This window comes from Nicotiana tabacum, chromosome 14, assembly GCF_000715075.1.
Source record: "Nicotiana tabacum cultivar K326 chromosome 14, ASM71507v2, whole genome shotgun sequence".
Lineage (NCBI taxonomy): Eukaryota > Viridiplantae > Streptophyta > Magnoliopsida > Solanales > Solanaceae > Nicotiana > Nicotiana tabacum.
In genome coordinates, this window is record NC_134093.1 from 3,315,023 (window position 1) to 3,323,974 (window position 8,952).

Below are 8,952 nucleotides of genomic sequence, written 5' to 3' on the forward strand. Positions count from 1 at the left end.
GTACCTTCATAGGTAACTTCGAGTTTATCCTACATTTCTTTGGCTGTGTCACACCTTGATATTTTCTCAAATTCTTCTCTGCTTATAGCATTGTATAATAGATTTTTTACCTTTGAATTCATCTGCACGATCGCCATATGCTCGTTAGTATAATCATCAATATCAAGGGTTTCAGTAGATACATGTCCTTCTGGTTTCTTTTCTGGTTTGGGTTGTAGGAGAGGAAAGTCATCCTTCTTGATGACTCTCCATACTTTGACATTATAAGATTTGATAAAAGCTTCCATTCGAACTTTCCAGTGAGTGTAAGATTGTCCGTTGAAATATGGTGGTCTTAATGCAGAAGTCCCCTCTTGGAGTAAGGCTCCGATAACTGTGTGTACTGACATGATCTTTTTCACTTGCTATTAAGCAAAAGTAAAAATGTGAGACCTAGCTCTGATACCAATTGAAAGTACAAGAGGGGGGGGTGAATTGTAGCCTTTTTAAATTTCTAGTCGACTACTCTTCAAACCTAGTCGACTTATACGGAGACAGCCTGCACCAAAACTGTTGGTACTTCAATTTAAATAGATACTACTCACAATAAATAGTAAAGTGTATAATAAAATATAAGAGCAGTAAAATAAATGAAACAAAGAATTTTATACTGGTTCGGAACCAATGTGGTATCTTAATCCAGTCTCCTTGGGTTGCAAGGATGTTATCTCTTGAGATCTTTATAATTTGGGTTAAGTACAGCTTGTGTGATTTTCAACGTTCACTACCAACGTTTACAGGGTTGGTTTTCACTCACTCACCAACAAAGACCCTTTGGATTTTACTCGCTCACCAAAGAAACGAACAATGACACAACCTCTCAGACACACTGCCTCTCCAATATTTTTCTATCTTTTTTTTTTTGTACACAGTAAATCTAAAAGTGAATTATAATGCTTGTTAAGAGTAGAACAAAGAACTTGTAGTTGGGTAGATAATTGTATAGAAGGTTGTGTATCTTCTTCTTTTCCAGTCTCTCATTTTTGTAGTCTTCAATAGCTTCTGACTGTTGGGCTTGATTTTGCTGACCCTTTGATTTTGGTGATATTCAATCAGAAGATTTGCTCCTTTGATTGAGTGGATACCAGCGTGACTTCCTATTAATTCCTTTGCTCAATTCCATTTGCACCTTCAAACTAATTTGAAATCCTTCCACCAATCACTGATTTATTGGAATACATTCCTTATATCTTGTACCTATTGATTGAAGATGTGTCTTGCTAATGGACTCAAATATATTTCCAATTTGTTGATATTCTAGATTCTATGCCTTAAGCTCCTTTGATTTCTTTCCTTGTGAAGTAGACAATATTATTGAGTATTTATATAATGAGAGCTTTCTATTTGAAGTGTTGTCAACCATGCACCAGTATATATTGAATTTTTATTTCTTGAAAGAGTTTGGTGATTCTCTGCCTGCACATTCTTAAGTATGATCCCTTGATTTACTCCTTCCAAGATATATCTTGTAGTAATTCATTCAACAACTTTCTTCCCTTAGTATTGTAGCAAATCTAGCACTGTCATACCACACTCGTAGCAAGTATATCTCTTTCCTTCTACGTGATATATTTTTGTCATAATAATTATTATTCTACTTGAACTCTTCTTCCATATGTACAAGTATTGGCTCTTATTTAGATAACCTAAGTGAATTTCAAGATCCTCTTCCTTTGACTTTGGATCATGAGTATTGTCTTCAATATGAAGATCCCAATAACAATTTATTATCTCCACAACTATGGAAATAATTTTCTTTCTTGATCTTGGGAAATAATCTCTTTCCATAATATAGATTGTACTACATCCATAATATATTTTCTTTCCATAGAAAATATATTTTTCTTATATTGGAAATATTCCTTTCTTGATCTTGCAGTATCTTTTCCATGTAGTATCTTGCACAAAATAATAGACCTTCTCCACGATTTTAGCAACCTCTCTTTCAAGATATTTAAGAACTTTCCTTCCATAATTTCCGTAGAGCCTTCATCTGATATTGTAGTAAACCATTCAGTATTTGAAATATAACTTTTAAATATTATTCCTTCAATGGCGCTTGGAGATTGAATCTTTGAAAATAATCTTCCTCGACAAATTCATCACATGACATTCTCTTTCCCATATTTATTTGGATCTTTACTAGCATCTTCTTTCTTGAATAAACATGTGCAAAAATAAGATTACTACAAGTAAATATTCTTTGATTAATAATTATGTTGGTTTGTTATCATCAAACTTAATACGTGAAACCTTGAAGCTAACATACTAGAATTCATAACCAATAGTGTAAATAGGAAGAAGGAAGTGAAAAACTCGTAGAAGAATTCTCCGTCTTGATCCTAGTGTGTTCTTGCCTCCTTCGGTCGAATCCCAGGTCTAAAGTATGTCAAAAATCCTCAAAATACCGTTTTTCCATGTATATATACCAAGTAGGGTCGGGCCCAAACAATTATACCTTCTCCTACGCGAAAAAGAACACTTTTCCTTAACAGGACGTGTGCGGCCGCGCACCTCGAAGTGTGCCCGCGCACTTTTCACACTTTCTGCCCCATATGCGCGGTCAGTGCATGGATGCGCACTTGTCGCGTAGTTTTCACCCTGATATGTTGGGAATTAGAAAGAACATAAATCATAAAAGTTGTATTCTTTTGAATTATCTTTCCAAGAATATATTGTAGAGATGAAACGGAGTTCGGAGAGAAATGTTATGTGTAATTTACTAGACAATGCGCAATATGCCTGCTCGATTCTTTGTTTTATTGCCCTATCATCTGTTGATCCCCGAACACGATCCCGGCTTAATTCCTTGGGCTTTTACTCAGACTTCAAAGTTTCAAATCACTTGAATTTATTCCAGAATATCTGCATAGTTCGGAATCACTCCTACAAGGCATAAACACGCAATTAGTACAAAACACTAGCGATTAAAGCTCAAACTCAATTAAAGTGTAGTCAATTAGAGTGTAATTGTCACGACCCAGAATTCCCACCAACGGAATCGTGATGGCGCCTAACATTTCCCTTGCTAGGCAAGCCAATATTAGAGGATCATTAAACAAATTTCTTATTTCCATTAAGTAAATAACATTAATTAACTAAGATGAAATATAATAAGTGCAAAATTTTATAAAATCGTATTAATCATTACCACTCGGATCTGGAGTCACAATTCACGAGCATTCTAGAATTTACTACAAGTAATAGTCTGAAATAAATACAACTGTATGAATGAAGAAACAGTAGAACAGAGAAGATAGACGGGGACATCAAGGTCTGTGAATGCCGACAGATCTACCTTGAGTCTCCGGACAGCGGACCAATAGCAAAATCTCGATCAAACTGAGTCGGTATCAAAATCTGCACAGAAAGTGCAGAGTGTAGTATCAGTACAACCGACCCCATGTACTGGTAAGTGTCGAGCCTAACCTCGGCGAAGTAGTGGCGAGGCTAGGACAAGACACCCACATATAACCTGAACAATATAATCATGCTAGTGGCAACAACAGTAAATAAAGAAATAACGTAGAAATAATGGTAAGGGAATATACAGTGGGGGAATACAACATAAAGAGTGAGAATAATGAAAAGACAGAATTAAACCGAAAATCCTTAAACGAATTGAGCAATTAAAATAGCAAGAAAAACTGCACGGTATCACCCTTCGTGCTTTTACTCTCAACCTCACCAAATAAATAAATAGAACGGTACGGCATCACCCTTCGTGCATTTACTCTCAACCTCACCAAATAAATAAATAGAACGGCACGGCATCACCCTTCGTGCATTAAACCTCTCATAATATACACGGTATCACCCTTCGTGCTTTACAGTCTTTCTCACAATATAAATAATGCATGCACGGCATCACCCTTCGTGCTTTACACTCCTCCTAACAAATCACAGAATCAATAACAACGGATAGATAGGAGTATCACAAAGAAACCAGTATTTTACCCATAATCAATAGCACAATATAACCTCAACCTTGAATCAATATTCGAAAGTTACCAAATCTCAGTGAAACTAGATATAAGTCACCCAACATTTCAAATAACCCGCTAAGCATGGATAGTAAAATTTAAGACTACAAAATAGACAAGAATAGAATTTCACTCGCATGCTATGACTCGACACGACGCATAGATGCTCGTCACCTCACCTATACATCGCATTTAACAACCAAACGCGTAGAAAATAAACATATAATATCTATTCCCTCAAGCCAAAGTTAGACACGACACTTACCTTGCTCTGAAGACCACTTAATTCTCAATCACAGCTTTTCCTTTGGAATTCACCTCCAAACCACTCATATCTATTCAAAAATAACTAAATAACATCAAATATTGCTAAAGGAATCAATTATATTTTATAAATTAAATTTCCCAAAATTTACTCCAAAAAGTCAAAAAATCGACCCCGGGCCCGCTTGGTCAAAACCCGAAGTTCGGACCAAAATCCATTTACCCATTCACCCCCCGAGCCCGAATATGTAATTAGTTTTGGAATCCGACCTCAAATTGAGGTCTAAATCCCCAAATTTCCGAAATTCCTAGTTTCTACCCTCACCCCTAATCCTATCATGAAAACTCTAGATTTTAGGTTGATAATTCAAGAAATGTAATGGGTAATTGAAAGAAAATGGTTTAGAATCACTTACCAACACTTTAGGGAATAAAATGACTTTTGAAAATCGCCTTTACCCGTTTGGTTCTTGAAAAATGTTGAAGAAATGGCTTAAACCCGTGTTTGGTTCTGTTTTATGCACTGGGCAACAGTGTGCATCACGTTAGCGAGGCCACTGTCGCGTTCGCGAAGGGTACTGGCTGCCAAACCTTCGAGTTCGCGAGACCCTGCTCGCGTTCGCGATGGTTATTCCCCCTGGCCTTCGCGTTCGCGAGGCATTGCTCGAGTTCACGATGAAGGAATGGCTGACTCCCCCTCCCCAGTGCCTAACACCACGCGTTCGCGATATGCTTGTCGCGTTTGCGAAGAAGAAATCCCTGCCTCATCAGTTAACTCTTCGCGTTCGCGAGAGGACCTTCACGAACGCGAAGAAGGATATGCCAGACACCAGAATCTGCAGAAAACCAGATTTTTCCCAAGTCCAAAACATCATGTGGCCTATCCGAAACTCACCCGAGCCCTCGGGGCTCCAAACCAAACATGCACACAAGTCTAAAAATATCATACGGACCTGGTCGCGCGATCAAATCACCAAAATAACACCTAGAACTCCGTATTTAGCACCAAATCAAATGAAATTCTCAAGAACACTTTAAAATTTCTATTTTCTCAAACGGACGTCCGAATCACATCAAATCAACTTCGTTTCTCACCAAATTTCACAAACAAGTCTTAAATATCATAATGAACCTGTACCGGGCTTCGGAACCAAAATACGGACCCGGCACTAACAATGCCAAATATCAATCAATTCTTAAAAACAATTAATTTTTTAGATTTTTAATTTTCATTAAAAATTCATAACTTAAGCTAGGGACCTCCAAATTCGATTCCGGGCATACACCCGAGTCCCATAATTCGATACGGACCCATTGGGACTGTCAAAATACAGATCTGGGCCCGTTTACAAAAATATGTTGACCGAAGTCAACTAAAATCAACTTTTTAAGGCATAAATTCTTATTTTCATCAATTGTTAACATAAAAGCTTTTCGGAAACATGCCCGAGACTGCACACGCAAATCGAGAAGGGTAAAATGAGATTTTTAAGGCTTAAGAGCGCAGATTCGATTTCTAAAATATAAGATGACCTTTTGGGTCATCACATTCTCCACCTCTAAAACAATTGTTCGTCCTCGAACGGACATAGAAAAGTACCTGGGCTGGTGAAAAGGTGGGAATATCTACTCCGCATATCGGACTCGGATTCCCAAGTAGCTGCCTCAATAGGCTGACCTCTCAACTGCACTCGAACTGTAGGGTAACTCTTTGGTTTCAATTGGCGAACTTGCCGGGCTAGAATTGCCATCGGTTCCTCTCGTAAGTCAAATCCTTGTCCAACTGGACAGAGCTAAAATCTAACACATGGGACGGATCGCCGTGATACTTTCAAAGCATGGACACATTGAATACCGGATGAAAAACTATGGGTGTTTAACGGGCGGGCTGGGACGGGCTGGACAAAATAATAATAGCCCGTCCGTTTAACGTTGCGGGCTGTTAGCGGGCTGTACTTTTTCAGGTTTTTTTTGTCCATCCGGGTTCGGGCTTAGTGGGCTGTTAGCGAGCCATGGACTTTTAATTTTTTTTTTTAAAGTAAATTTTGTTTTCTTATTCAATGTTATTGATACTTAAGTGTTTGAAAATTTTTAAGGCTTAGAATTAAACTTTAAAGTTTAAAGTTTTAAATTTGAAATTTGAATTTTATAATTTTAAAATTGAAATTTGAAAGTAAGTGGCTACAAAAAATTATTTAATAAGACCAATAGGCAATATGTAAGGATCAAGATCCGAAGACTAAGGATCAAGATCCGAAGACTTTCATTTGATATTTTTATTGAATAATATATAATACTTCAAATTAAGTTGCAAGTTCTTTTTTGATTTTGTTATTTTTGAACTTGCAAATTAAAAGTTCAAAACATTTATTAAAAAAAAATAGTACATCACATACTTTGCATCATTTTCGTAAGTTCATCCATGTCAACATGAGGTTCTTGATTTCCGGCATTGGTTGAATCTCACCATAAACCATTATATCTTCAATTTCTTGGTCCTCCGCTTCATCTACCTCGTCACGCCCTTGATTTCGTCGTTATGATCTTATCCAATCTTTGAAGCACACTAGAATTTCCAAAGCGTTGCTACCCAATCAATGACGGGTATCTCCTAGTTGCTGCCTTGCTTGGCTAAATACGCTCTCTGATGCGACTGTTGAAATCGGCACATTTAGCACGTCTCGAGCCATGGCCGAAAGAACAGAAAATTTATTTGAGTTGATCCTCCACCAACCCAGTGGTAGAAATTCTTTTGTGCGGGGCTCTGCTAATATTTGCAAGTAGAATTGAAGTTCATCACTATTCCTGCTACTGGTTTGTTGATGCTCCCCTAGTGTAGACCAAATCAAATAATCTTCAACACCATCATTATCATTCAAAGCACTGGTCCCAGATGTTGAAACTGAACTTGAAGGAATATTTGTATCTACAGCAGAAGAAGCATCAACAATATTAGCATAATAATTATATAATGTTTCTAAATATTTGTGTAGATCAGAAATACAAGTGTCAATATCAGGAGTTTCAGTTGGTCCATTAAAAAAAAATTAAAAAAAAAATGTTAAAAAACGGGTTAAACCGGGCTGTAGCCCGTTAACGGGTTAACGGGCTGAACCGGGATGTAGTCCGTTAACGGGTTAACGGGCTTAGCGGGTTTCAGTGCATCGGTATCAAAAAACTGTTCGTTTGAAACCCGCTCCCTGCCCAACCCGTCCCAGCCCGCCCCCATGCTACAGTACCGGGCTGAACCAGGCTGTAAACGGGTCAGCCCGACCCGATTAACAGGTATATGAAAAACTGCTAAACTAGGTGGCAACGCAAGCCTGTAAGCCACCTCTCCTACTCTCTCCAGAATCTCAAAAGTTCCGATATACCTAGGGCTCAACTTGCCCTTCTTTTTGAACCTCATTACACCCTTCACGGGTGATACCTGAAGTAACACTCTCTCTCCGACCATGAATGCAACATCACAAACTCTACGGTCAGCATAACTCTTCTGCTTGGACTGAGCTGTGCGAAGTCGATCCTGAATAATCTTGACCCTATCCAAGGCATCCTGTACTAAGTTTGTGCCCAACAACCGAGCCTCTCCCGGCTCGAACCACCCAACTGGCGACCGGCACCGCCTACCATATAAAGCCTCATAGGGAGCCATCTGAATGCTTGACTGATAGTTGTTGTTGTAGGCGAACTCTGCAAGGGGCAAGAATTGATCCCAAGAACCTCCAAAGTCTATGACACAAGCACTGAGCATATCCTCCAAGATCTGAATAGTACGCTCGGACTGACCGTCCATCTGAGGGTGAAATGTTGTGCTCAACTCAACCCGCGTACCCAACTCACGCTGAACTGCCCTCCAAAAGTGCGAGGTAAATTGCGTACCTCGATCAGAAATGATAGACACTGGCACACCGTGAAGACGGACGATCTCACGAATATAAATCTCTGCTAACCACTCCGAGGAATAGGTAACTGCCACAAGAATGAAGTGCGCTGACTTAGTCAGCCTGTCCATAATAACACAAACTGCATCGAACTTTCCTCTGAGTCCGTGAGAGTCCAACAACAAAATCCATAGTGATACGCTCCCACTTCCACTCAGGAATATCTAATCTCTGAAGTAAACCACCAGGTCTCTGATGCTCACACTTTACCTGCTGGAAATTTAGGCACAGAGCTACATAGGCAACTATGTCCTTCTTCATTCGCCTCCACAAATAATTTTGCCTCAAGTCCTGATACATCTTGGCGGCACCCGGATGAATAGAATACTGGGAACTGTGGGACTCCACAAGGATTAACTCACGAAGTCCATCCACATCAGGCACACAAATACGACCCTGCATCCTCAAAACTCTGTCATCTCCAACAGTAACCTGCTTGGCACCACCGTGCCGCACTGTGTCTCTAAGGACAAGTAAATGAGGATCGTCATCCTGTCGATCTATGATGCGCTCAAACAAAGAAGACCGAGCAACTGTACAAGCTAGGACACGGCTGGGCTCAGAAACATCCAACCTCACGAACTGGTTGGCCAAGGCCTGAACATCCAATGCAGGTGGTCTCTCACCAACTGGAATATATGCAAGACTACCCATACTGACTGACTTTCTACTCAAAGCATCGGCCACCACATTGGCCTTCCCGGAATGATACAATATGGTGA